The sequence below is a fragment of the Urocitellus parryii genome, chromosome 4, assembly GCF_045843805.1.
Source record: "Urocitellus parryii isolate mUroPar1 chromosome 4, mUroPar1.hap1, whole genome shotgun sequence".
NCBI classification, from domain to species: Eukaryota; Metazoa; Chordata; class Mammalia; order Rodentia; family Sciuridae; genus Urocitellus; species Urocitellus parryii.
The window spans coordinates 12,938,955-12,946,051 of NC_135534.1; the positions used below are offsets into that span (position 1 = coordinate 12,938,955).

At 38.7% G+C, this 7,097-nt stretch overlaps 1 pseudogene; it reads right to left on the reverse strand.

Annotated features, from left to right (window-relative positions):
* Positions 1-6,148: 6,148 nt before the first annotated feature.
* On the reverse strand, positions 6,149-6,986 carry LOC113198782 (protein kish-A-like; annotated as a pseudogene).
* Between the last annotated feature and the right edge of the window lie 111 nt (positions 6,987-7,097).

The following is a 7,097-nucleotide window of genomic DNA, read 5'->3' on the forward strand; positions in this document are numbered from 1 at the left end:
ATTAGAGAGATGCAAATCAAAACTACTCTAAGATTTCATCTCACTCCAATCAGAATGGAAGCTATCAATAATACAAACAACCAACAAGTGTTGGCGAGGATGTGGGGAAAAAGGTATGCTCATACATTGCTGGTGTGACTGCAAATTGGTGCAGCCAATATGGAAAGTAATATGGAGTTTCTTTGGAAAACTTGGAATGGAACTACCATTTGACCCAGCTTTCCCACTTCTTGGTTTATACCCAAAGGACTTAAAAACAGCATACTACAGGGACACAGCCATATGAATGTTTATAAAGGCACAATTCACAATAGTAAACTGTGGAACCAACCCAGACACCCTTCAGTAGATCAACGGATAGGGAAACTTTGGCATATATACACAATGGAACATTACTCAGCACTAAAAGAGGATAAAATCATGGCATTTGCAGGTAAATAGATGGAGCTGGAGAATATAATGCTAAGTGAAACAAGCTGATCCCAAAAAACCAAAGGCCGAATGTTTTCTTTGATATGAGGATGCTGACTCATAATGGGGAAGGGGGGGAAGCATGGGAGGAATGGAGGAAGGGTAAAGGGAAGGGAGGTGAAGGGAGGGGGTAGGAATGATGGTGGAATGAGTTAGACATCATTACCCTAAGTACACGTATAAAGATACAAATGGTGTCAAAATACTTTGTGTACAATCAGTGACTTGGAAAATTGTGCTCTACATGTGTAATATGGAGTGAATTGCATTCTGCCATCGTGTATAACAAATTAGAATAAATAATTTAATTTTTAAAAAACTACACTGAGATTTCATCTCAGTCCAATTAGAATGCCAATTATAAGAATACAAGTAACAACAAATGTTGGTGAGGGTGTGGGGGAAAGGGGATGCTCATATACTGTTGGTGGGACCGCAAACTGGAACAAACCTTCTGGAGTGCAGTATGGATATTCCTCAAAAAAACTAGGAATGGAACCATCATTTGACCTAGTTATCCTGCTCCTTGGTACATATCCAAAGCATTTAAAATCAGCATACTATCATGACACAGCCACGTCAATGTTTATAGCAGCTCAATTCACAATGAATAGATAAAGAAATTATGGTATATACACACACTGTAATATTACTCAGCTATAAAGAAGAATGAATTTATGACATTTGCCAGTAAATGGATGGATCTGGAGATTATCATGCTAAGTGAAATAAGCCAATCCCCAAAACCAAAGGTTGAATGTTTTCACTGATATGTGGAAGTTAAACCACAATAAAGGGAAAAGGGAAGAAAAGAAGTTGAGTAGATAAGACAAAGGGGAACAAAAGGAAGGGAGGGGGATAGGAATAGAAAAGATAGTAGAATAATTCGAACATAATTTTCCTATGAACACGTATAAAAATACCTAAGTGAATCCTACCATCATGCCCACCCACAAGAATGGAGTCCTAATTAGAATAACATATAAGTCATGGCTCTATAATTTTATCAAAATGAATTCTACTGTCATGTATAACTAAGAAGAACCAAAAATAAAAGTAGAAGAGATAACTGAGATTGAATATCAAAAGCTTGAAATAAAGTTGATTCTTAAGCTAATATGTATTTATGATGATAGAATTATAATACTTTAAGAGTGTTGTGTGTGTGTGTGTCTGTGCCTTGCACCACCACCCCACTTTGTATTCTAGAAATTGAAGAAGAGTCTATTGGACTTTATCTGTCATGTACTCTTGTCTTTTCTCCTTTCTCCAACTTTATTCCTATTCTGAAAGATCTGAGCACGTATAGGATGGAGGAGGATATGGAGAGAGAGGGGGAAAAAGGATTCATCTGCAACGTTCACCTGATCTCGTATGTTCCTTATCCTGAAACATAAAGCAACAGAACAAGACTCAAATATGGGAGGGATTTTAGAGTTAACAGATTAAAAATAATCATAATGAATATTCTAGGGCCAGAAAAAAATGGGTAATATAAACAGAGAGATGGTATCTCTAAAGCAGAATTGACGGAAGTTCTAGAATGCTTTTCAGTGCTGTTGATTGACTGGACACAGCTGAGTAGATGGTCAGTGAGCTTAAGGACCTGTCAGAAGCAACTTCTCAAACTGAAAAGCCAAGAGCAAAAATGAATGAAATTTAAAAAAATGGAAAACTGTCCCCTAAAAGTGTGGGACAACTGCCAAAGCTGTAGCACATATTTTTGTCATTTTTTCCATCACTGTGACCAAAATACCTGACAAGAACAACGTAGAGGAGGAAAAGGGTATTTGGGCTCATGGTTTCAGAGGTTCAGTCCATGGTCAGCTGACTCTGTGTCTCTGGGCCTGAGGTGCAGTAGAACATCATGGTGGCAGGGGATGGTGGAAGTCAGAGGCTCAACTCATGACCGCCAGGAAGCAGCCAAACAGAGCAAGGAAAGAGACAGGGAGAAATACAAGCCCTAAGGGAATGTCCCCAATGATGTACTTCTTCCAGCCACACCCACCAGTCTATGGTTACCACTCAGTAATCGATTCAAATTATGGATGTAGCAAATGGATTAATCCACTGATTAGGTTTCTGTTCCTCTAATCTAATCCTTTCACCTCTGAAAATTCCTGTATTTGGGGACATCACATATCCAAGCCATAGCATACATATAATGGAAATACCGTGAAAGACTCTCAGATAGAAAGGAATGCAAGACATATTCGAAGTTTAAATAACGATGGCGATCTTTCCAAAGTGTGTAATAGATACCAAGCCACAGATATAGGAAACTTAAAGACTTCTATGCATAATAAATATCAAAATATTCACACCTAGGCTTATCAAGTTCAAACTGCAGAAAACCAAAGACCAAGAGAAAATCTTAAAAACAAACAAACCAGCCACATAGAAGGGGGGGGGGGGAGCCGAGCTCATTTATAGAGGAAAAGGAAGAAAGTTACATTGGACTTTTCTTCATAAATTATCCAGCAAGAAGAAAGTTGAATTAAATATTCAAAATGTGGAAGGATATAGGCTCAGCGCTATCCACTCTTCTCTTGTTACAGGAGACACTGCTGAGCCTTGGGATTCTTCTGCATGTGCTGCTGTACTATGGACAGTTGAACTCAAACTCTCCCAGGGTAACAGTGTCAGCATGTTCCATGGAGCCCAGTGTATCTCTAGGGTTGGGCTTTGTGGACTGATCTCTTCATGTTGGCAAAAACAGTCACGATATGTCACAGTCATGGGATGCCCATGGCAGGTGGTATTGATGGGAAGGGAGGTGGTTCTCAACTGAGCTGCTTCATGTTGACAGTGAGAACATCACATGGGGGGAGTCCACCAGGTGTGGAATCACTGGAGATCAGACTGGTTGGTCATTAGAACTTACCTCTTTCAATTTGTCACTTAGAGGATGAAGAAAACCCCACGAAATCCCACTCTGATCATATTGAGTTTAGAGGCTGAGCTGAAGTTAAAACTTGGGTCGTCTCATTCTCAGTAAATGTACCTGATTGTCTTCAGGCTCCTTGCTCCCCAGACAGTGTTCATGGCAAAGAGTTCTTACTAAAGTGATGAGGGTTCCGGCTTCTGTTTGTCCTGATATCCCATGTTGCCATTGACCATCGTGCTCCTTCTTAGAGCTTAATCTTACTACCCTTTTCTTAGGAACCAGAGCGAGAACTATGATATTGTTGAATCAAGGTCCATTGGCCTTTCAAAATGTTTAGGCAAAAATTTTATTTCATCTACTAATTTGCTAAGGCAAATGATACTGAATGACTACTGAAAAATAGTTTTCGTTCCTCACTATTGAACATGCTATAGGAATCTTGGAATGGCTTATGATTCTTTATTCAGAATTTGGATAAAATGATACTGTGAAAAATTTTATATCAAGTAAACTGAAGTTAGACTTGAAGAACTGCTATTTGATTTTATTTATCCTTTTATGGAAACTATTTTCCTGCCCCAAAGTCACAAGATCAAATTCAGTGTACCATAAACATGACTTTATAGCTCTATAAAATGGAAGTGTTCAGAGAATATTTGCCAGAAACCGTGGGTGATGGTTATTGTCAGTGAAACTCAATGTTCAAAATAAGTGAAATTAGCAACACGAAATCGTAGGGCTTTGAAATGCCTGTGAACCATAAGGAAAGCATTTCTTCTATTTTAACATGTATAAGAACCAGTGTCTGGGGTTAGGGGTTTAGAACTGTAAGAGTGCTTTCTTAAGAATCATGTTTTTCTTTGCAGTGTTTTTGCCGTTTGCAGGACCGTCTTGTTTTGTGTTAGGTAGGAGATAGCGATGGGGAAGGGACCACCCTTTAAGGTTCTCAGTTCCACTCAAAACCCTTATAAGACTCAACCTGAAACCCCTTCCTGTGGGAGGAAACTAGGCCATCTTGTAACCACAAGTGAGAAAGCTAGACCACCACCTGGGAAATTCAAGTGTGTGAAGGGAAAACCTCCAGTCTTGGGGGTGCGCAATAGCCCAAGGGACTGACGTAAAGTTAACTTGTTGCTATATATTAACATATCATTGGCATTGCAATTTGCTCCCCTTCCATGCATATGGAAAAAGAAACTTACACATGAGCAGTAGGAAAGAAACTGTATAAAATTCAATTGTCACCATCAAGGTGCCAACCAACCCAGATCCACCCCAGGCATCATGCTAGGTGAAATAAGTCAATCCCCAACAATCAAAGCCCAGATATTTCCTCTGTTAAGAGATTGCTAATTCATACTGGGGGGTGGGAGGTAGGAAAGAATGAAGGAACTTTAGATTGTGCATAGGGGCATAAGGGGAGGGTGGGAAGGATGTGGGGGTGGGAAGGATGGTGGAATGAGACAGACATTATTACCCTATATACATGTATGAGTACACTACTGGTGTGACTCTATACCGGGTACAGCCAGAGGAATGAGAAGTTGTGCTCCATGGGTGTACAATGTGTCAAAATGCATTCTGCTGTCAAAAAAATAAATAAATAAAATTAACCACCACCACCCCCAAGTACAACAGATTTCAACAGCAGACTGGATCAAGCAAAATATTAAACTTTGTAAATTTTCACATTATGGGAGTTCCAGTAGGAGAAGAGACAGAAAGGGATAGAAAATTCTTAGTCCTCCTTCGATATCAAAGCTCAAAGGTACTTATGCCATTAATGTAGATAGTAGATATGAGATCTGTATAAACAGATCTGTATAAACTTAAAAAGCTATGAAAGATTCTAATTCAAGTTGGCAGAATGTAAACTGGATTTAAAGTGCTGTATTAAAAAAAACATTAAACAAAATTCATTTCATCTGGGGGGCAACTAAAATAAATGGACATTTTGAGGAGTCAACTTTAAAAAGAATATAAAACACAGAATTGTCATTCTACAGATTGTTTTATTTTGTTCTTTTCATACTGAGAATGTTATCTTTTTCAGAGAACAACAGCTAGATGGTCAAACTCATGCTTAAGCCATGTGCATATTGATCAGAGATATCATAGGCTACTATGGCAGCAGGCTAGTCTAAACCCACTTATATTAAATATGAACATTTTCCTAATACTGATTTTAAGTCACATCCCATTAATCTTCCTCATTAAGAACTGCATGGGTTTGTTTTAAGTATTATAAACACCTGTAATAAACTATAAAATTTTTAAGAGTAGAGACACTCTGGTTAATGATCAAACTGGTATGGCCAGAGGAAAAGCAAGTGTTATTGAATATGAATGCAATCCTTACTAACACAAAATTGAGCCATTTTCTCAATTGAAAAGCTAGTCATTCTATAAAGACTCATTTTTTCCACACCACAGTGAAAGGAACTTGAGTAATTCACCAATTTTGTTTTCTACTATGTGCCTTAAAAGATACCCTACTAAAAACTGATATCAGACACAACAGAATGACATTTGCACAGAATGTAATATTGTAGACACAGTACTGAGGTTGATTGTAACAGGTTATGAAACTCTGTGTATCAAATGTTTGTATCTTAGTTATTTATACAAAACATTGGTCCAATAGCATAAAAATAGAGAAAACCATTTGGAAATTTCTCTCATTCGATGTTCAGAGATAAAAGGGTTAACCATTCTTGCTATTTTTTTCTGCAGATAAGTCCTTGTTCATACTGAAGCCTGATGGCAATTGAATTCTGGCACTTTTCCAAGCTACTGTATGATAAGGATGCTGAAGGCCATCGCTACACAGAATACTAAAACATATGGACTCTTTCATTCACCAATTCTGGCACACTTCCAAAATATTCCCAAAAGTCCAGTTTTATTTCTGTCCAGGAGGCTGGATGCCAAGGACCAGATATAAGCACAGGTGCATATAAGCAGCAAGATTACAGTCAACACACTCTGAAAATTGAAAATGGCAGACTTAGTGAGGCCATCGATGCCCCAGCCACGTCACCCTTCCAGGCCCAGAGTGGAAGAGCAAGACCAGGTTCTTTCTTTTACTCCAGTTTCTTCTTTGACTTTGAAAGCTGTTGTATTAATTATTGCTATGCCACCAACGTGTTCTAATTAGGGGGTGGGCACTGGAAATCGAACCCAGGGCACTCTACCACTGAGCTACATCCCACACTTCTTTTTTTCCTTTTGGAGACAGTATTGCTAAATAGCTGAGGCTGTCCTCAAACTTGTTATCTTCCTGCCTCAACCTCTCAAGTAGCTGAGTGTACCACCAAGTTCAGGGAAACTCTATCACAGAACTTTTGTTTCTTTTCTTTTTTTACTCTTTATTTCAAGACAGGCTTTGGCTAAATTGCCCGGGCTGACCTTTAACTTTCCATCCTCTTGCCTCTGCCTCCTAAGTAGCTGGGGTTAAAAGTATGCGTCATAGTGCCCTGATACCTTGTTGCCATTTTGTGGACTTTCACAATGAATCTCCAACAGTGTAATTTCATGCAAATAACATATTTAAATTGTATAGTTTGAAAATAACATGGAGCTCTATGAAATTGTGAAAATGGGCCTTCAGAAGGCTTCTAAAGGCCATTAGATTCGTTTGTGTACATTAAGACCTTTCAACAGAGTTGGGCACACAACACGTCCTCACGCTGACCCCCACAAATGGTCACCACTATTATTTTCATATGAAAGACACTGT